The sequence below is a fragment of the Halyomorpha halys genome, unplaced genomic scaffold (assembly GCF_000696795.3).
Source record: "Halyomorpha halys isolate HHAL.00 unplaced genomic scaffold, Hhal_1.1 Scaffold97.1, whole genome shotgun sequence".
In the NCBI taxonomy this organism is placed as follows: domain Eukaryota; kingdom Metazoa; phylum Arthropoda; class Insecta; order Hemiptera; family Pentatomidae; genus Halyomorpha; species Halyomorpha halys.
The window spans coordinates 238,130-260,892 of record NW_027108815.1 but is presented as its reverse complement, the minus strand read 5'-3'; the positions used below and the strand labels follow the sequence as shown (position 1 = coordinate 260,892).

The 22,763-nt window shown below is 29.7% G+C and overlaps 2 non-coding genes across 2 annotated transcripts; one reads left to right on the top strand and one right to left on the bottom strand.

The window, feature by feature from the left end:
• The first annotated feature begins 10,092 nt into the window (after positions 1-10,092).
• Positions 10,093-10,165, top strand: TRNAA-AGC (transfer RNA alanine (anticodon AGC)). The gene has a single exon. It is a non-coding gene; the product is annotated as a tRNA-Ala (tRNA).
• Positions 10,166-12,755: 2,590 nt separating this feature from the next.
• TRNAA-AGC (transfer RNA alanine (anticodon AGC)) lies at positions 12,756-12,828 on the bottom strand. The gene has a single exon. It is a non-coding gene; the product is annotated as a tRNA-Ala (tRNA).
• Between the last annotated feature and the right edge of the window lie 9,935 nt (positions 12,829-22,763).

Below are 22,763 nucleotides of genomic sequence, written 5' to 3'. Positions count from 1 at the left end.
TTGTTCATAATTTTCTTTTCTCTTATTTTCACATAATTTTAACCCAACCTTAATTAATTATTTTGTGTCTAATTATGTTACAATGTCAAAATGTTTTTAGTTATTTTTATATCTCTTTAGCCCTGATTAAGCTCTACAAAGTGGGATGAAACGTCGGAAAATAAATGGTTATTTTTGTTTCATTTTTGACCAGAACCTAGATCACCTTATTTATAATTTCAAATAAATAAAAGTTACTTTTTCTTTTAGAAAACTCAGTAGGCAATAAAATTTTTATTATCAAATAAAAGTACACATGTGTAAAGAACGTTTTTTACTTACCGATCTATAGGAAAGTTGTTGTTATCACCATGAAAATCCAAAGTAGAAATTTTTAAAGAATTTTGATATAGGGTAATCTTATTCCAATGAAAGTATTCATAATATAAATACATAATATCCATTGTATAAAACATTCGTTTCTGTAAAACTAATTTAATTAATAGTAGAAAAATGTATAATACAAATTTTGTTGACGAATTAATTTTTTTAATGAGATGTAGATAGTTGACCGTAGATTAATGCTTGAAGAAGTTTGTCGGGGGGTGCGGTCAGCAAAGAACAACATAAATAAACAAAACCATATTTATTTATTTTTTGCCGACGTTTCGACCTGTTATTTTATTCAGAGTGCATTGTAGATATTATTGTGTAATATGTATACAGTTATTAACGATTCTGTGGTATTTGTTTTGAAATACAAGTATTGATTTTTTTTTATCACTTATCGGCCACTCGATTCTTGATTTTCTTTCTTTCACTAACAGTTTCATGATCCTCGACTGACTTTCTTTTCTTTCTTTGGATCACTTCGTACCTTTTTTTTTTCATTTTCCAATATTGGTGAAATTATTTTATGTTTTCCTATACATATCTCTATCTAGAGAGCAGGTATCTGAAATTTTAAGTCTACTTAGTTCCTCTCTCATTTGCCTCGTGTATCCTCCCATGTTTTTGTAGCTAAAATTTTTCAATCTTTCCTCCTTCATCCTCTCCATGTGCCCATGGTACATCAGCCTTCTGATTCTCATCTCGGTTTCTAGGTCTTTGAGTTTTCTGTAGATCTCTTCGTTATATCATCGACTGTAACCTTCTTGTGTTTTCCTGGGGCCATAACTTTTCTTAAGATCCTACTTTCTATTTTTAGCAACTTTTCCAAGTTGGGTAAGCATGTGGTCTCCGCCCCGTATAAAATCACAAGCCTTATTACAACGTTGTAATGCCTTAACTTTGCATTGGAGGAGAGGTTCTTCTTATTGTAAATTTTAGCAGTTTGAAAGCTTAAATTTTCTAATTTGGTGGTTTTCTCTTGGATTCTCTCTTTCTCAGAACCGTTGTGACAAATTATTTATCTGAAGTACGTAAATTTTCTGATCACTTTTATGTCTACATATTTAGTGTTTACTATGTTTTTTCTTGAAATTTATTTCAGTAGTCAAGAGCTCTGTTTTTATTTTTTATGTTATTTTTTTACTGCTTTATATATAATTAATTTATTTCTATTGGATTATCTGGGTGTTTTATTATAGTATTGATATATTGGATATAGAATTTTTCCCTTTTTTTCATTCGTTCCCAATTTCGAATTGATGTGGTGGTTAAATAATAATTTGTTGTCAAAAGTGACTTCTAAAATTTTACCTATTTTGGCAACAACGAAAGGGGCACAATTTAAGTCTATGGTCGATGGAAGTATAGATCGCAGTTTTATGAAAATTATGGCTTCTGTTTTATCAATATTTAAAACTAATCCTCATTTTTTTGAGGTTTTTCAGATTTTTTAAAAAAAATCTTTTCGTCTATTAAAAATTGTGTCAATACGGAATGAAGAGGTGTATATTAATTAAATTAATTATAAATTAACTATTATTCAAACATTGTTAAATAAGGTCCCTTAAGTACCTTCACAAGGGCGTGACTTCATGTTCAAAGGTACCCTTCTATAATTTACAACCAAATTCATCTCCACGTTTTAATCCCCTTAATAGTACTAGGTAGTTTAGTACCGCCATTTTCGTTACGGTGACTTGAAATACGACCGTTGGAGTCCCGCATTAATTCTAGCTTTATACCAAGATAATACCCGACCTTCCATAAGTGTAATTAATTAATCCACAGAGGGCGGCGTAAGCATTATAATTCCCGATAGAGTCGGTTCTAAGTCAAGGAGAACCTTCTCTAAGGCACACTCAGGAATTTAATAACAGCCGAGAGATATTAGAGGTGAGGTAGTTCGGGATTCTCTACAATTTTTGGGGCCCCTCAAAGGTACCAATTGCGAGGAGTCCTAGGAGGAGCATCTTCAGAAATGTCTATACCTGTACTATACCATCCCAAAAAAAAAATAAACATATATTTTAATTATATAGTCTTGTTATAGTTTATTGTTCATTTATATGTTTTCGGAGATTCAGAAAATGATGGTTTTGATTTTTCTATCGCACGCTCACGAATATATTTATTTTAAGTTTTCGGATTTTTAACATGATAAGTTCTTATGTATGATATTGAAGATGTGAAAATGTAAATACGCCAGTTTTTAGTTTTTTGAAGTGATCAGGTCAAATATGTGAGGATAAAATTGTCAAATCATAAAAAAATCACAATTTTTAATTTAAACAGCACAATAGATTATAATTGGACATATCAATAGGGAAGTAATAAAATAGTATATTGAACATGTTGATATGGTCCAAAGAGGTAATGTCTAATATAGAGGATTGGTTTGCGCTACAGAGATGCGCACCAATATTAAAAGACAATAATTTAAATAATGTAGTTATAACACAAATTATAACCATAAGTACATAGATGATATGATTTCAATATGTAAATTGGAAATAAGACAAATATGATTACAAGAATTTTAAATATACACATACCACATAGATAAAAAATTTTAATAACAATAACTTAATTCTAAGATTATAAAGGTGCATGGGGTAATTGTCTCGAAACTTACGAGCAAAATATTAAATATGTTATATTCTATTTTTTTTTTCACAATTTAAAAAATTAATATAAATCAAACTTTGTACAAAGAAAATCCAGAGTAAATACGACGTGATTAGATATTAGGGTTAGTCATATTTAATTAGTCATTAATTAAAACTTCAAATATGTTTTTTTTTCATACTGTGGCTGGTATCTACAATAAAAATTGAACCAAAATGGACCTAGATCGGTTTTCCAAAGCTCAATTTGCACATATTTTTTTTCTTTTTAGGTGCTAATTTGCTCATAAAAAAAAGTCTGTCCTTAAACATTAAAAACTTATTTTTTTATCATTTTATTATAATTATAAATTTTTTTTTCTAGCACTTATATAATTAGTTTTTACTATTTATCTTCTACTGTTACGCTCAGAATAATAGTACATAATTAATTAAAAGTATATATTTATATTTTTCTCTCAATTGCATCTTGTTTAAAATAACAATATATTTTATTTCTCTCACTGTACTGTTTTTTTATCAATGTTATTTTCCCTTCTTAGATGTTCTTTTAGTGTTTTATTTTATTAAAAAGTTATTTTTATTACTTTTATGTATAGGCCATTTTTATTTAAATATCTTTTTAAGAAGCTGCTTTTATAATAAGCGGGTCAACTTATCTCATAACTTAGTCATCAAGTTTAAAATAAGTCTAAAGTGCCCTAGGGCAATTGTGAAGTATTGCATCGTTTAAAGTCCGCCCTTTGAAAGAATTGATAATAAGAAAAAGCATTTCTATTGCATTTTTATTGATAATAAATTTAATTTTCTATCAAAGAAAATTTCAGTTGTTTTATTTATATATTCTTCTATGCTATATATTCTATATACTGATTTCAGTATATATACATTTAATTAAATATTAATTTAAATAATTATAATTAAATGCAATTATTGACGGTTTAGTTTCTCTATATTTTCTAAACATATTTTTGTTAAAGAAATATGCATAGTTTGTACTTTTAGTAAATTATTTTAAGTGTTTAAATTTTGTTCCCTTTGTGTATTTGATACTTGAACCTTATTTTCTTTTTATTATATTTTACTTATAATAGTTTTCTTTTCTTATAGCGTTTTTCCCTTATATTGCACAACCAATTTGTTTTTGTTTTTTACTTACTAGAGTAAACTATCCTCTAGAGCATATAAAATGTTGTTAAATAAATAAATTGAAAATTTTTCTATCAAAAGTCTATATGTCCACTTTTGGAAATTTATTATTTAGAATTTATTACAGGGTATTATCCTTAGTCCTATCCTTTATACAATTTTTGTATCTGATATCCCAACCCATCCTAACACTATCCTAACCACGAATACCGATGACACATGTCTATTATTAGTGAATTATGACCTTGTAATTATATCTCAAACCTTTCAATCCCAAAACCACTGAAGAATGGGATCAAAAATGGAGGATTAAAATAAATTCTAATAAATCCCACCAAACTTAATAACGCCCACCATCATAAACCCATGACTACTTAACCAGCATTATCTTTTAATAATACCCCACTTATTCCTGTCGAATAGATCCGTTACTTAGGACTACATCTGGACAAAGGAATCCTTAGAATCCTCATACATGATTGAAGAGACAGGACTATTACTAACTGCTCGTCGACTATTACAACACTTATTATACAATCGGTCTAAACTTCCAGCTGTTTACAAAATACGCATTTGCTTTAATATAACAAGGACTAAATGGACTTACGGAGTTGAGCTTTGGGGCTTCACTAAACCATAGAATTCCTCTCGCATCCAATCCTTACAATAAAAAAATCTTAAATGGTTCTTACTTTGTCACTAATGAAGTCATTCACCAGGAACCCAATGTTCCATATATTGCCGAATTGGCTAGTACCGTTTACATATCCTTCTATGACAAACTTCCTAACCACCCAAAATCACATGTTTCCCACCTGGCTTCTCTTTCATTACCAGATAATCCTTCTAGTCGTCTGAAAAGAAGATGGCCTCGATCTTCTACTTTAGAATGTTACAGGATTTCTATCAATGGGTAGATACACCACATGTATAACTAACATCAACTTTACTTGTTATATATTTCTAATGCAGTTGTAAATTTCAAATAGTAAATTAATAAAAAAATAAAAAAAATAAAATATTACAGTAACATCATATGTAGATATGTTGAATTGTTATCAAGAATATGGATTAGTAATACTTAATTGACAGGTTTGAAGTAACTTTTGGGGTAGAATTTTAATTCGTAAAAATAATCTTTACTTTTAACAAGCGGTTAAAATGTTAACTTTTGATGAAGGACATTTTATATTTTTCCTTATGTTATGAAAATAAACAAAATAAGGAACGTGGTGATAAATTAAATCCCTTAATCCTTAAAGCACTCTAAACATTTAGAGGATTATTCCTGAAGTGGTTGGAGCCTAATGTTGCTTTGGAACTGTAGAGAGCACTGCAAGCTGCCACAACAGATATAACTTCTGTTCCAACTCGATAATAGCATTTATCCGACCAACTGACAATAACATTCCGTCATTTATCATCAATTCCTTTCCGCTAATTTGAAATATTTATTTATTATTCCTGATACTGTTATGAATCAATTTAATTTATTGAGTTTATTATATGTATTTTATTGATTACATTTTTTATTGGTTTAAAATTTATAATTGAAAGATAGCTGGTTCGGGTGCCAGTCAAAATGAAACTTAAAATACCAAAAATAATCTTATTTTATTATTTTTATCATTTTATAATATCTAGGGGAGGTAGGTAACCCTTGTTCGGAAATAAATTCAATTATGTAATTTTTGTCCAAAAACATTTAAATTGTTTGAATCTTCAGTAATTCCCATGAATAGATGCATTTTTTTCTTTAATTTTGATAATATTTTTAGGTGTAAAAAAATAAATATTAAATGGTCTGGGTGGTGGTCAATAAAGGTACTAAAATAGTACACATTTTTTTATTGTTAACCAACGTTTCGCTCAACTTTGCAGAGCTTCGTCAGAGCCAAATGAAAACAAGAAAAAATACGGAAACCTATAAAAAAATTGTTTTGTTTCTGAAATAAATAAAAGAAATAATAATAATAATTTAAGGATGTATATATACAGTATAACCGCAAATTTTGACTTATCCTTAGTTATGTGTTTATCGTTTATAGTTTAGCCCAAACTTAGCGGAGAAGGGGGTGAGTTTAAGGAAAATAATAATAAAAAAATAAAACAATAAAGAATTACTCCTTAGGCACCACGTTATTTTTTTTCTTGGAAATAACGAAAACCCCGAAGCATTATGCCCACAATATAGCTAAAATATACCACTATATAAACAATTGTTGAATTATGACCACTGGCGAATACCTTTACATGTAGATAACGGAAAACCTAGGGGTGTTACCTACCCACCTGTTGAATTATCGTAATATTCCGTGAACAACAAAAAAAAACGTAAGTAATTCAACAAGTTGAAAGCAGAGAAAGAACAGCAGAACTATATGTACAAAAGTTTAATAATAATAAGAAATCTATATACAGAGAATGAAAAAGGAAAAACAAAGAATTCTTACCAATTAATAAAACAATTAAAACTTATAGGTTGACTTAACCTTAACTTAATACTTAACATTAATAACTATATTTACATTATTTTTCTCTTATACAGGACATGCTGAAGAAATGTCACTGAACTATATCCCCACTTCTAGTGTTAATGACCGTCCATTGAAGTAAAACACCATAATTTTGAAAAAAAAAACATACATGATAACATTTCTCATATGGTAATATTCCAGTTCAAACAGTAAAGACAGAGGGCCTTTAAACTATTACCACTTCACATTGAACAATCGTAACGTGTTCCGAAATCAAATGGTTACCTTCACAAAACCAAAACCCACTCGTCTGAACATACGTGTACCAAAATCAAACTGTCGCCTTCACCAAAAAACAAAACTCACTCGTCAGAACATATCGCTTATGTTTTGTTTTCACCATGACAACCGTAATACCTCTCGTCTACACAGATCTAGCCAGTGTTTTTATTTCACCATGGCAACCGTAACAACAGGTAGACTATAAACTAGTTACTAATAGATACAGCCATGTGTGATAGAGTTCTAAATACAGAACTAGACTAAAAAAAAGAAGGGGAAGTTGTAATTTTCCTATAAGAAAGAAACTTTTACTGTATTTTTGGTAAAAATGTACATTGCACCACTATGAACTAAGCCGTAGATTTATTACAGATTATTTTAAAATAAATAGATGAAAGTATCTTAATATAAATTGTTTGAGATTTTTTTCGTCTAATATTTGTTACTATTTTTTAAAAATAATTTGAATACTATTTTTACCACACCAGGACAACGTGAAGTGAAACCGTGTTAATTTATTTGTGTATGAGTAAATGTGAAACTTGATAGATCGTAAGAGTCACGTTGTTGTTGTTGTTGATTCGTAAACGTGAGTTGGGTTTTGCCCCGCAGTATGGATAGGTCTTCAGTAAGCGGGATTACTTCATCTTTATAAATTTAAATACAGTAAAACTTCTCTTTAAAAACATTGTTCCTAAACACATATTTAATTAAGGTCCTGAACATGCAAAATATAATTGAACCCCTCTATTATGGAACTTCTCCACTCCGGACGTGGACCCCGATTTTGTTCTTCATCAGCGCATGTCTCTCCTCTATAACGGACATATTGATGATTGATGAGACATTTCAGAATTAAATTTGCGGTTCATTTACTTTGAAGTAAGAGTTATTAGTCCATTATTGTTTGTTTATTTGATTTGATTTATACTGAATTTTATTTACATTTGTTTTATTTAAAAAAATATATTTATATTATTAAATATCCCAGTTTCAATCATACGCTATTGAAGTGTGACGTGAAATATAGTCATTCTTGGAAGATATGCCTAATTGTTAAATTTTTGTTTTAAAATTAAAACTTTGGAGGTAGTTTTGAGATAAGATAGGAGTGGGTGAGCCTCGTGTGACCTATTCTCAGCCCGACCTCCTGTCTACGGTATTCACGACTGGAGTTACTCAAGGGCATAATGTCCTTTTTAATTTTTTTTAGTCCACTCCTTGGGCTTTAGTTCCACAAAGATTGCAATCCATCTTTGATTTCCATTTCTAGGGGTTTGCTCATTTCTGATGGAGTTGAAATTGCTTTTCCATGTCCCGGGAGCTCCAATTCTTTTGCCGTTCAATCGGCTAGTTCATTCCCTCCGATTCCTAGATGACTTGGAACCCATATAAATGCAACTTACGAGTGTTTAGGTTGTAATTTAGTAAATATTAGTTCATTATACTATCTGCTCATAGTGGGAAATAAACGTCTATATTTTTATAGTACTTGATCCGTTTTCTTTATACTTTTGTCTACCTACCGTTAACCCTTTGATGTTGTTATTGCCACTCGTTTATGTTACTCCCTCTTTTACCTCCCCACCTATACTCAATTTAGTTTTGCTCTGACCTCCTCGCAACGGTAACACTGAGCATTTTGCTCACCTGATCACCTCCTGCGTTTCTTATATTTAATCATGAGCCAAGAAAAGAAGATCTTAGATCTTTTACGAATGCTAGATTCTACAGCCCCTGATGGAAGAGCTACAAATTACAATTTCAATTTCATATTATATTGTAATATTGTAGGCAATTTTTTACATCACATCCAATTATATATATAAGTACAAATCGTCTACCATGAGGGAAATGCACAGGACACCTCTTAAGGGACAAAAAAGTAGAACACTCCTGCCGGGTTAACGAAAGTGAAAGTTTGTATAATATAAAAAAGTAAACATTACATATTTTAGGTGCATACATAATATATAATTGCTAAGTTAGAAGTTAATTTTTGAATTAATTGAATATCAATTTCGAAGGTACAAATTTGTCTTTACTTTGAGGGAAGTTCAGATTCTTGCAAAAAAGGCATTTTTTTTTTTGTAAATTTACTAATGTGATAAGTGAATATTATACACTTGTACATAAATTATATTATTATGTACCCTTCAATGGTAATTAAATAATTATTCAATTACAATTATATAATTAAGCCATCACTCATAAGGCAAACGAGTTCTATCTTTTCTCTATAAGCTATTTCAGTAGTTTCGCTGATTTACCATGTGTATATATAATAATAAATGAAATTGAATGAAAATTCAAATAATCGTAATGCTATTTATTATGAGCTAACATTTCGTCCCATATTGCAAAAAAATACAAACACTTAAATGGGTTATGTTCATTTATTTTTACCCCATTTAAGTGTTTGGATCTTTTTTTAGCCCCGATGCAGCCCTGCAAGGTGGGGCGAAACATCAGCTCAATATGAATAGTTAAATCAATATTTAAGTATTTCTTTGACTGCTCCTGCACCATCTTCCTTTATTATACAATAATGGTTTATACCATATCCTTCAATATTGTTCACATTTAAAGAAAATAGGCAATATATATTTATATAATATATAAAACAACCTATAGCCTTATCTTGCGACCGGTAAAACATCCAAAATATATTGGACATTGACAATGAAATTTAATTGAATAGAATATAAGTTTACATTGCAACCGTATATAATAGGTTTGACTCTGTAAGTGGCTTACTTTTTAAGTGAAGGAGTGTTTGAACCCCAATTAATATTTGCACTTATATTATGTTTTAGTTGATTTAAAATAGTTCTGATTATTATAACATTTAATGGAAACTTAAAGTATATTACGTCATAGTTTTGTATAACGTTGTATTCAGTCTGTTTTAACAATTGTTTATTGATTTTGTAATGGTGTACTGGACTCAGGTTTTGTTGTAAAATTGTATCCTTAATGTAATATAATTTGTACATGTTTTTTCCTTTCAAAAATAAATATACATTCTATTATATTCAACTTTAATGCTGCAAATGCTACAGGAATCGGCATTTTATTCAGCCTTGCGGGTTGCCTACCCCTGGGCGCCGTTGAACTCTCACGTTACATCACTGTTTGGATAGCGTTACAAAATTGATCTAAATGTCAATCCCTTTTAAACTTTACCAACAGGGGGCGTAGCTCAGATGGTAGAGCGCTCGCTTAGCATGCGAGAGGTACCGGGATCGATGCCCGGCGCCTCCAAATAATTTATTTTTAAATTTTAGTCACCTGGCTTCTCCTTCACTATCTAATAATCCTCCTAGACGTCTGAAAAGAAGATGGCCACGAGATCTTCTCCTTTAGAAATGTTTTTGGAGTTCTATCAATGGGTAGATTCTCCACATGTTTTATCATGTCACAATATCACTTACAGCAAATTTACTTGATGTGTATATATGTATACAGTTGTAAATATCAATAAATAAATTATTAAAAAAAAAAAATAGTCAACTTTTACTCTGTAACAAATTTAGCTGTTTGAACTTTGACTTTAAAGGATTTTTTTTTTTAATCAGTACAATGTCTTACAGAAATAATACACAAACAGATCTGTATGTGAGTATTTTATTAGATGTGTTCAAATTTGATCATTTCATTCATTGAATCGTAAATCATAAAAAGGATATATAAATAGATTTATAATTATTTTTATATATCTATTTTTTTATATTTGGGAAGAAAATAATATCCGAAATATTGGTCATAAAAAAATCTAAATATTTAAGATACTACAGAGGAAAAATCAAGTCAGATTTAGTTTAAGCGTATTTTGAAACCTTAAATGCGAATTTTCAAAAAATAAAAACTTAGATATTGTTTGGCTTAATTTTTTTTTCTGTTGATGTCTCACAGTTACAAAATAAATTCTTAACTCCTCAAAATGTGGTTCAAATCCAACCTAGCTACAACTATTAGAAAAGTCAATTCTCACTCTTTCAACCCATATAAATATATTTTATATATTCCTTTATGTTGAAAAAAAAAAGTTTCAAACCGATAATGTTTTCTAAAGCGTTTTATGTTCTGTGTCCTGTTTTCCATTGTTGTAATTTAGAGGGCCCTAAACCCTTATTAAAGTTCGTGTAGATTAGTAGTGTCGTACTGAAGTGTTTATAATTATTGAGAACAAATATAAGGGGAAAATGTTGAGGAAAAAATTGTGTAGACGAGAATTGTATCCAAGGGTTTTCGGGATGTGGAAACGAACATCAACTTTATTTTTACATAAAAAAAAACTGTTTTTGGCGTACTAAGTAGCAAAAAATTTTTGATTTTGTGATACAGTATAAATTTTATCTCATTTAATATGATTTTCAAAAAGTCGTTATTTTTCATCCAAAAACAAATCGGTTGGTATAAAATTACCTCACAATGCCATTAAAGCAAGACAGTATTAAAATAATTTATATAAATTCCAACAAATCCCATAAAATCACCTTTACCCTTCGTCGTAAACCTCCTGACTGCCCTACAGCTTCATTTAACGATGTTACTCTTACCCCTGTCGAACAGATCCGCTACCTTGGACTACATTTGGACAAGCGATTAACCTGAAATCCTCACACCAGACTGAAAAGACAGAGAACTGCACGTCGATTTTGACTATTACAGCACTTACTAGACAAACGGTTTAAACTTCCAACACATTACAAAAGACTGGACATATGGAGTTGAGCTTTGGGGCTCCACTAAACCTTCGAATTTCTCTCATATTCAATCCTTACAATCTAAAATCCTTCGTAAAATTCTCAATGCTCCTTACTTTGTCACAAATAAAATCATACATAAAGACCTTAATGTTCCCTATGTAACCGATCTAGCCCGAACCAGATATCACTCCTTCTATAATAAACTCTCTAACCACTCAAACCCCTTAGTTTCTAATCTTGCATCCTCTTCCATTCCTGACAATCCTCCGAGGCGCCTGAAAAGAAGATGGCCACGAGACCAGCTAATGTAAAATGTCATTAGAGTGCTACCAATGGGTAGTTTCTCTACACGCTTGTAACACTCAAATTTAACTTAGATGTATTATAATGTACAGTTGTAAATAGAAATAAATAAATATACAAAAATTAAATAAAATAAAATAATTTATACTGACTGACCTAGCAAAATGAGACAAAATATATGTTTGATGGATAAAGAAAGTTGATATTCGTTTTTCGAGCACCGAAATGAAAACCGGAGATATAAAATAAAACGCATGAAAAAAATATTTTCTCGATTTGAAACAGTTTTTACTGCGGCATAAAATCTAAAGTATATTCTTATGGATTGAAAGAATATAAATTCAGCTTTACAACATTTATAGTTAGATTGGACTTAGACAATATTGTGAAGAGTTAAGAATTTATTTGAATGTGAGACATAGGCAGAAAAAAAAAACTTTTAATAATCAAGCCAAACTATTTTTAGTTCATATAAAAATTCGCATTTTAGGTTTTTAAAATAAGCTTAAACCTGACTTGATTTTCCTCTGCAGTCTCCTCAATTTTTTTATGACCAACATTTTGATTATTATTTTCTTACCAAAGTTAAAAAATAGATATATAAAAATAATCAACAAATATATCTATTTACCCTTTTTATGATTTATGATTCAATGAATGAAATTGTATATCTAACTTTAACTCATCCAATAAATTACTCATAGGCAACTCTGTTTCTGTATTACTTATTTCTGAAAGACAGTGCATATATTAATCAAAAAAACCTTTAAAGTCATAGATCAAACAACTAAATTGATTTTACAGTTCAAATTTTGAGTAAAATTGAAAAATAAAAATTTTGGAGGCGCCGGGCATCGATCCCGGTACCTCTCGCATGCTAAGCGAGCGCTCTACCATCTGAGCTACGCCCCCTGTTGGTTAAATTTAAAAGAGGTTGACATTTAAATCACTTTCGTAATGTCTTCCAAAACAGTGAGGCAACGTGAGAGTTCCACGGCGCTCAGGGGTAGGCAACCCGCAGGGATGAATAAAATAACGTTGCCGATTCCTGTTGTATTTACAATATAATTTAAGTAGAATATATATTTATTTTTTAAAGAAATAACTATGTAAAAATTTCATTATATTTAACACATAACTTTACGAAAAAACCTGAGTCCAGTACTCCATTACAAAAACAATAAACAAAAGATAAAACAGACTGTATAATAACAAACTATTAACGTAATAAACATTTACTCCATAACATTAAACGTAATAATAACAGAATTATTTTAATGAGGTGTAGATAGTTGACCGTAGATTAATGATTGGAGAAGTTTGTCGGAGGGTGCGGTCAGCAAAGAACAACATAAATAAACAAAACCATATTTATTTATTTTAAGGCATATTCGACCTGAGTTTCAGGTCAATCAATTTAATTTTTTACTATTCAATTATCAGTTATCAATTTTTTATCATTTATGATTCAATTCAATATTTTGTACAATTCCAAATTTGTTTGTATACTATTCCTTTTCAATTTTATTTTTCTCTAAATGTTATCTCTTTTGTTCTATAGCCCTGATGAAGACCTGAAACTCAGGTCGAAACGTCGGAATAAAATAAATAAATATGGTTTTGTTTATTTATGTTGTTCTTTGCTGACCGCACCCCCCCCCCCCCGACAAACATCTTCAATCAGAATTATTTTAAATCAACCAAAATATAATATAATATCAATTGTGCTTTGAACTACTCTCACACCTCTCTATTTATTATACCACTTATATAGTCACACTTATAACATACTGTTACAATGTAAACATAAAGTCTATTCTAAAATGAAATATTGTATATGACTTAAATTTATATCGTATTACAAAACCTAAAAATTTCTTTCTATATAGCAGGCCAATTATTTTTCGTTTCAGAAAAAGGAATTCATGTTTGTTTTAGCGTCCTCAAACCTTTCAATATCAATTATCATAAAATACAGCATAGGCTTCTGCCAAATATATTTTGTTTGAACTGGCCAGGTAAAACATTTTTTTGGTGATTTGAAACTACTTGTTTTCCAAAAAAGAGGCATAGAATTTAAAATATATTTTTATGAGTCGAATTAACGGGAATTTAGCTTTCCAACAATTGCAGTTAAGTTGGAATTTTACAATATTGTGAGGAGTTATGAATTTATTTCTTGAACACAAGGCATCGACAGCAAAAAAATATGCTTCATACCTGGTTTCAATACCCCTTCCTTGCTTGAGTGTTTGTCATCTCATTTCCTTATATCACCTCATGTCCTAGGATCCACATCAAGGTCCAGTATATTGTCTCTGGCTAACTACTTTAGTTTTTCTAGGCAATTCCAGACTAGCCCCGACTTTATAGTGTAGGACATTAAAAGCCATATATAGTCATAGAACTATAAATAAAATATATGTATATAGTTGACCGTAAAAATTGATGTATAGGAAGATGGTCAGTGTTGCGGTCAAAGGAGAAACAAAAATAGTTTACAACTATTTATTTTCCGACGTTTACTGTATCTCGCATACATACAGCCATATATTAAACTTAATCAAGACTAAATAATTTTACGCTCATTTTATTATCATCACCAAACATTTTTCTATTATACTTTTGTTTTTTTCTCCTGTTTGTTATCTCTTTATCACTTATATTATCCATCGCTGCATTTACTTATATTTATTCATCTATGTTTTATTATCTTTCACAATTACTTTGTCTTGTTTTTGGTAAACTGGTATTTCTCATGTTTCTTTTAACTTAACATTATCATCACCTATATGGTCAACTTTCCATCACTTTTTTTTTTCACTTATTTCTATACTTTATTATTTATTTTTAATCTTTTCATGTACTTCTTTCTACATCTCACCTTGTACTTATATATATTTTTATTTTATTTTGTAAACTTTCACTTCCGATTTTTAAATTACCTTATTTCACTTTGTTTTTCATGTTACTCCTGTTATTTTTACTATTGCTATTATCGGTATAGATAAATGATTTTTGTCATGATATATAAATACTACAGTGGTTATCATTGTTTAATTATTTTTCTTACTTATTTCTTTGTAATTTTTTTTTTGTTTTAAATTTACTTTTACTTATTATTAGTTACTTCTTTTACAATCATTGTTATTATATCCTATATTGTATTATTTTCTTCAGTATTATCTCGTATTATTAGTAACGATATATGTCATTCTAATTTTACTTAGTTATTCCAAAATTATACGTATTTTAATATAAAAAATTTTTACTCTTGCCATTGTTACTTATTTTTATTCTTATCATTGTATCATTTTATATCTTTTTAGCTTTGATTAAGCCCTACAAAGTGGGGCGAAACGTCGGAAAATAAATAGTTGTAAACTATTTTTGTTTCTCCTTTGACCGCAACCTTTTATATCAAATGTTATTAATTTATTATTATTAATTTTATTAGAAATTTATTGTATTCATATAAATATGTTATAGAAATAGTTATATTCATTTATAGTACAGAACATTAAAACCTTTAAAGCAGCTTAGCTTTTTGATATTATATAAATGTTTTTTTCTTTTTGATTGTTTTTGAAATAATATAATTGATGTATAAATTTTATTCTATTTTAAATTAATACAGTATTATGTAATATATTTATATTTTTTTATATGAAGTTATTTTTACCGAAAGGACATAACTTTTAGATTTTTTTTATATGTAAAAGAGTGAATTATTTTGAGTTGCTCTTTTATATATCTATTTGAAGAATAAGAAGACACAACTTGCCAAGCTTCGATAGCATCCCCTTCGAAAGCGAACAGACACGTACTGATTTGACTGAAGATACTGTCTCAACTTGGATAAACTTCAATGCCGATATCTCACACTGTTCACTGTTCGATCTGCCTTCGATAACAGCCATTGTTTAGGCTCAGTTCAATTCTTACTGAAAGCAGAATTAGAAAATTTAATATTGCTAAACAAAATTTAATTGATTAATACTAAGTTAATTTTTAAATATTTTAAGGAATTTTTATTTGTGGTACTTGACTCAGAAAAGGCTCATCTGATTTTTATTTTGAGGTGTAGATAGTTGAACGTAGATTAATGATTGGAGAAGTTTGTCGGGGGGTGCGGTCAGCAAAGAACAACATATATAAACAAAACCATATTTATTTATTTTATGCCGAAGTTTCGACCTGAGGTTCAGGTCTTCATCAGGGCTATATAACAAAAGAGATAACAACAACATTTAGAGAAACATAAAATTGAAAAGGAATAGTATACAAACAAATTTGGAATTATACAAAATACTGAAACTCGAGTTGCAGGCCTACCTTCTACGCCATAACTCCTGATGAAGACCTAAAACTCAGGTCGAAACGTCGGCATAAAATAAATAAATATGGTTTTGTTTATTTATGTTGTTCTTTGCTGACCGCACCCCTCGACAAACTTCTCCAATGATTTTCATTTATTTTATAATCACTTAAAATTTTAGTAACTACTTAGAATAATTTGCAATAAAAAATTATGTAAATTCGTTTTTTATTCTAAGGCAATTTATGGATATTTACTTCAATTATTTATTTTTATCATAGGAAGATAGTCCGGGAGGCGAACAATAAAGGTATCAAAATAGTAAAAGAATAATATTTATTAGTTTCCAACGTTTCGCTCCACTTTGCAGGGCTTCTTCATGGCTGTCAGATTGAAACAAAGATGACAAATGAATATTACATTGTATAAAATAAATATACATTATATTATAAAATAAATAAATCGTACGGTGGAATTCATAGGACGTTTAAGTTTAGATTCGAGATTATTGTAGTCTAATAGTATTTTTAATTACATTTAAGCATGTACAAAGCAAAATTAAAATCAATGTTCAATGGTCACTTATACAATTTGCTTCTAGGTTGAATTTCCTTTATATATTTTAACAAAGAATACGAGATGTTTTATATATTCCTATATTTAATTTATATATGTATAGAAACATTTAACTATACATTGACTCCAAATGAATCTTTATGAGATAATAAACTAACAGCTTCGTTGCATCAAATATTTTTCATTTCATTTGTTCCTTGCTTCTTCTCCTAATTTCTTTCTCTATCGAATCATTATTATTCTATAAGAATAAAACACAAACTAACAATAACAAATACAAAGGAACTAACCTAACGCGACAAAAAACACAAAGTAACTAACCTAACTTCTGGAACTAACGAAATAGCTGGTCTGTTTCGTGACGTCATTCTCCACTTTTTTCGATAGATAAATTTATTTATTGATAGTTATTACAATCCGCCACACAGTTGTGGGCAATAGGTATGAATGATATCATACATACTAAAATAAAAAAAATAAATAAACTCTCTTAAAATATATATGAACAAAAGAATAGACAAGATGAACATAATCTAACTATCTCTATGAAAAATCGCCGCATCACTGGTAATGAGCCAGTGGAGGCTGAGCAAGTGCGCTAAAGCCGCAAACACTCAACTTGAGTGGAGAATTTGACCATTGCCAGAACTCCAATTGTCCATTTTTATTTTAATAAGTCTCTTGGCCACTGCCGTTTCAACCTTCTAGGTGGGCTGTAGGGATGGGTGGAACTAGATAAGGTTTGAACCAAAGCATTAGGATGGTTGGAAAAGTTTATATGGAATTTTGTTAGAATGTGATCAAGGACAAAAGGGATATGTAGGTCATGGTGTAGTGTTCTGTTGGAAACGTACTAGGGTACATTAACTATGGTTCTAAGAATTTTGGATTGAAAGGATTGGATACATTTGATGTTCGACGGTTTAGCTGTTCCCCAAAGTTCAAGTTCGTAGGTCCAGATAGGTCGGAGTATAGCCTCATAAATTAGTAATTTGTTTTCTAGTGAGAGATGAGAGGTCCGGCTGAGCAGTCTGTATTGTTGGCTGAATCATGTGTTGAGTTCTTTTCTTTTAAGTCTAGTATGTTGGTTCCAGGTGAGTCTTTTGTCCAAAATGAATCCGAGGTATCGCACTGTGTCGGATCTAGGAAGATGTATATTATTAAGAGTAACAATTCTCCATTTAACAGACCTAGTAACAGACTCTCAGCCTTGTTACATGTTATTTTGTTTAGACTTGGTAAAGGAAGGAAATATTTCTCCATTCAACATGCTTTAACATTTTAAACTAAAGATCTTCAGTACCCCTGATGAAATAAAAAATTAATTTTAACAAAGGGCAAATAAATTTATAGAAAATTGATATAAGTACTTGTTCTTAACGAAGCGCGAACCTCTCACTCCATGCTTAATTAAGTATTAATCTTATCTCCTGGGTCTAACTTGTCAATTTTTTTTCTGCCCCGTTTAAACAGCCCGAGATCATTGGTAAACTTTTCCAATATAGGGCCTTGTTATTTTTCTCAAAGTCCTTTATAAGCCTTTAAAAAGCTCTAGCGCCCTTTTAAAGTTTTAATGAGCCAATTTCATCGACAATTATATCTGCGTTCTTGTTCTGCTCTTTTGACATTTTTTCTAATAACCTTTAATGAAAGTTTCCATCGTTGTTTTTCTTTTACCTTTGAGCTTGAGGTTAATTTCTGAAGAAATCTAATAAAACTAATCTTAAAAAATAAATATAATTTTAATCCTCTCTTAATCAAAGGAATATTTTCTTCAGTACATCTCCGATTTCCCTCCTGCAGTGAGATCTTATTCCTACCTTGGTTCCACCAGGATTTTGATTAGTTGATATTTTTGACATTGCTCCTTTTTACCTACACTAAGTTTTTAAATCACGTCTTATCAAGTTAATAAATTTGTCATTTTTTCTATTTCCATACGACTGTAGCAGTATTGCTACCTTCCCAACTACCAAACAACAAAACAATCACCGCCATCTATAAATTCCAACCCTAATTAACTTTATATCATAAATATAGGTGGTATAGTAATTTACGCCCTGAGGACAGCAGAGTAGAAAATAGTAGTCATGTAAATTATATGTATACGGTAGTTATATTTATTGTTTTAATTTCAGTATTTAATTTAGTTTTATATAAAGTGTATAGTTTTGTTATTATTTTCGAGAGCTTAAATTGATTTCTTTTTTTTTTTGTAATTTTTTTTTCTGCATTGATGATACATTTGAAAAGGGGGCTGAGGAATTTTAATCTTTTGGAATGTCTAGTCTGTATTTTGTGTTTGTATGCTAGTGATTCTGAGTCTGGATGTGTCTGAAAAAAAATATTTTGTAACTTATTTTTTTTGTCATCCTCCAATTAATTTTATTATTTCAAACAAAAACATATGAATACATGTATCATTTATGTATGCATATGTTTTTGTTTGAAATAATAAAATTTATTGAAGAGTGAGAAAAAAATTAACTTACAAAAATTAAAACTTTTTTTCAGACACACAGACTCAGATTCGACTGAGTACCAGTAACTAAATTATTTGAATCACCAACAGACTGGTACAAAATAAATTTATTATTTTTTTTTTGTAAGTTATATATTTTATGTATATTTTAATATCCTAAAATAAAGTGTATATGACGAGTAGAAGTTAATTGCCTTTTATTATTTCATAATAGATAAAGGAACCTAAGGTAATACTATCATATATTTTTTAATGACTTGGACTATCAACAATGTAATTTTTATAAACTTAATAATTTTGTTTAAAAACAAATTTGATCCTTTTTTTCTCAACTTTATTCTTTTCAAAACCTTCCAACGTTTCGACCCTCAGGTCATTTTCAAGGATATCTTTACTTTGTTGTCACTTTCTCTTTTAAAATTCTTAAAAATGCCGGCTCTAATTTTTAAACTTGTACTAACCACTTCTCTTCTTTCTTTCATTTACATTTGCAAACTTTAAACGTTTTAAATTTATGAAAGAGTTATATAGAAGAAGGTATAGATGGGACAAAGGCAATTAGCCGGCATTTTTAAGAATTTTAAAAAAGATAATGACAACAAAGTAAAGGTATCCTCGAAAATGACCCGAGGGTCGAAACGTTGGAAGGTTTTGAAAAGAATAAAGTTGAGAAAAAAGGATCAAATTTGTTTTTAAATATACTAAACCACTCTCAAACAAGAATATATTAATAAAAATTAATTTAATAATTTTGTTTAAACTGTCGATGAGCGCAAATATTTATTAGATACGAAGCTAATATGTTTGTCTATATTTCATGGAATATAAGAGGGAGGTAATTATATATGTAGCATATTGAAACGATTGTTCGGATTCACAAACCTGTTTTTAAATTTTTTTCTTTTATAACACTTTAATTACTTTATTTCCATTATAAAAATAAACAAAACAAAATAAGGGTGAACCAAAGGAAACGTAAATATCAGAAATTTTTGTTGTAGATGATGAGAGTTCATTTAAATAGTACTACATAACCTATATATGGTATTTAACCTTCCTTCTAGAATTTTAATTAGAATATTTTTAATTTAATTACTTAGACATATAATGTCTTCATAAATATATATTTGTTGTATAAAATATTTTTTTTTTATTTTATTTGTTTATTGATATTTACAACTGTATAAAAAAATACAACCAGTAAATTTGATCATAATGACATAATGATATGATACAGGATGTAGAGAAACTACCCAGTAGTAGAACTCTAAAACAGTTTACAATATAAGGTCACGAGGCCATCTTCTTTTCAGGCGCCTCGGAGGATTGCCAGGAATGGAAGAGGAAGCAAGGTTATAAACTAGTGGGTTTGGGTGGTTAGGGAGTTTATTATGGAAGGAATAATATCGGGTTCGGGCTAGATCGGTTGTATAAAATATTGTATTGTATTATTGTATATATATATGTTAAATAAAAAATAAACTGCTAAAGTTGATTAACAAGATATGAAACGATTTGTTTACACCGAATTGATAGAATTTTAAAACATGCAATATAATTAAACAAGAGTTAATTATTGAATCCAAAGGTTGGGAGAATTATTTAATTAATTAAATCACTGAGAGGGCAAATATTCATCTGTTTGTATTTCTAATGCAATGCAAACTAAAAACAAAAGTGTGGTTCCCGCACAAGCGCCCTTTAATTTGCGCCAATAACCAACAATCAACGGGTGAATTCAGGCCAACATGCACAAAATAATTTAAATAACCCATCTACTCGCTTGTCCATGTGCGAATTTTCCATTGTTTGCCAAACGGTAGAGACACCATAAGAGAGTAGAAGTAGACTGGACTAGTCGTATACGATGCAGCAGTAATATTAGACGTCATGTAAAAAACTTTGCATATTTAAAAAAAAAATATATATATATATATTTTTATTAACATATGTCGATACCCATTTCAAAATAAATTATTTCATTATATTTAAATTTAAAATTATTGAAAATAAACGATAAATTAATGTAACAAATTAAAGAGTATTAATACTTTGAGCGTTGAATAGAACCCCAACTTCGCCAAAGAAAATAAATAAAAGAGGTGTAGATAGTTGACCGTAGATTAATGCTTGGAGAAGTTTGTCGGGGGGTGCGGTCAGCAAAGAACAACATAAATAAACAAAACTATATTTATTTATTTTATGCCGACGTTTCGACGTCGAAAAAATGAAAAAATGATACAAGTTTTGATTTATTTAATAAATAATTACCCTGTCTCAAGAAATTGAAATAATATAATTAGAGAAGTATTTTAAAATAAGATTATTAAATTATTATTATGAATGCCCATACTAGACTGAAATGACAAGAAACTGCTCGTAAATTTCGATCACTACAAAACCTACAATACTCTATGATAATCAGACCTATTTGGTCATACACCATTGAGCTTTGGGGCTCCATCAAACCATCAACTTTCTTCCGTATCCAATCCTTACGAACCAATCCATGATTCTCCTTATTACGTCACAAATAATCCCATCTATAAAGACATCAACATACAATTCGTTGCAGATTTGGCCCGAAATAGATATAGCTCCTGTCAAAATCCTTACCCATCCTAACCCATTAGTTCTTAATCTCTCATCCATAATATTCCCTGATAATCCTCTGAGGGGTGTGAAAAGAAAATGGTCACGGGGTTTTCTAATTTAAAGCAGCAATTGAAGTACCATTGGGTGTCAAATGTCCTGAAACATTTATTTATTGTATTTTTTTTCTTTTACTGTTGTAAATTTTAAAAGAAAATCTTGGGTGATAAGTACTTTACGTAAGATGTTCTAATATAAACACCAATTTCGGTTCCTTCTAATATATATAAAACAACCGACGTTTTGGAGTCCTTCTCCGTCTTCAAGGTCCTCTATGATTTTTAAAAATGCCACAAAAAATAATAAATATATGTTAAATAAATAATTAAATTTCTATCCATTTTAGTCTCAACACATTTTATTTTTTTAAAAGTCCGACGTTTCGGCCAATCCGGCCATCCTCAGGGACAATCTACTTAATACAATTTTAGAACAAAATGATTTAAAAACTCAACTCCATGGAGGCTTTTCTGCCCAGGTCAAAACAACGATTTCTAATTAGTCAATATTCACATTAAAACCAAAATTAAAATTCATTTATCACAATCACTATTTGTTAAAACTTAATCACAACAATTGTTGAATTCCGCGAGACCTTCAGAGAGAGAGAGAGAGAGTTCGCCGTGAGAGGCCTCTGGTTTGGATCTCGCGAACAATACCAGATAGAACAAGGAGCTTCTTAGTAGGCCTGGGTGTTAGCATTGGGGATATTGTGATCTTGGCGGAAAATATTATTTTGGACTCCCTGGGGATCATACATCATCACCTGCATGGGAATTAGCTCGGAGATTATTCTTTGTTTTATTTATTTATTTTAAT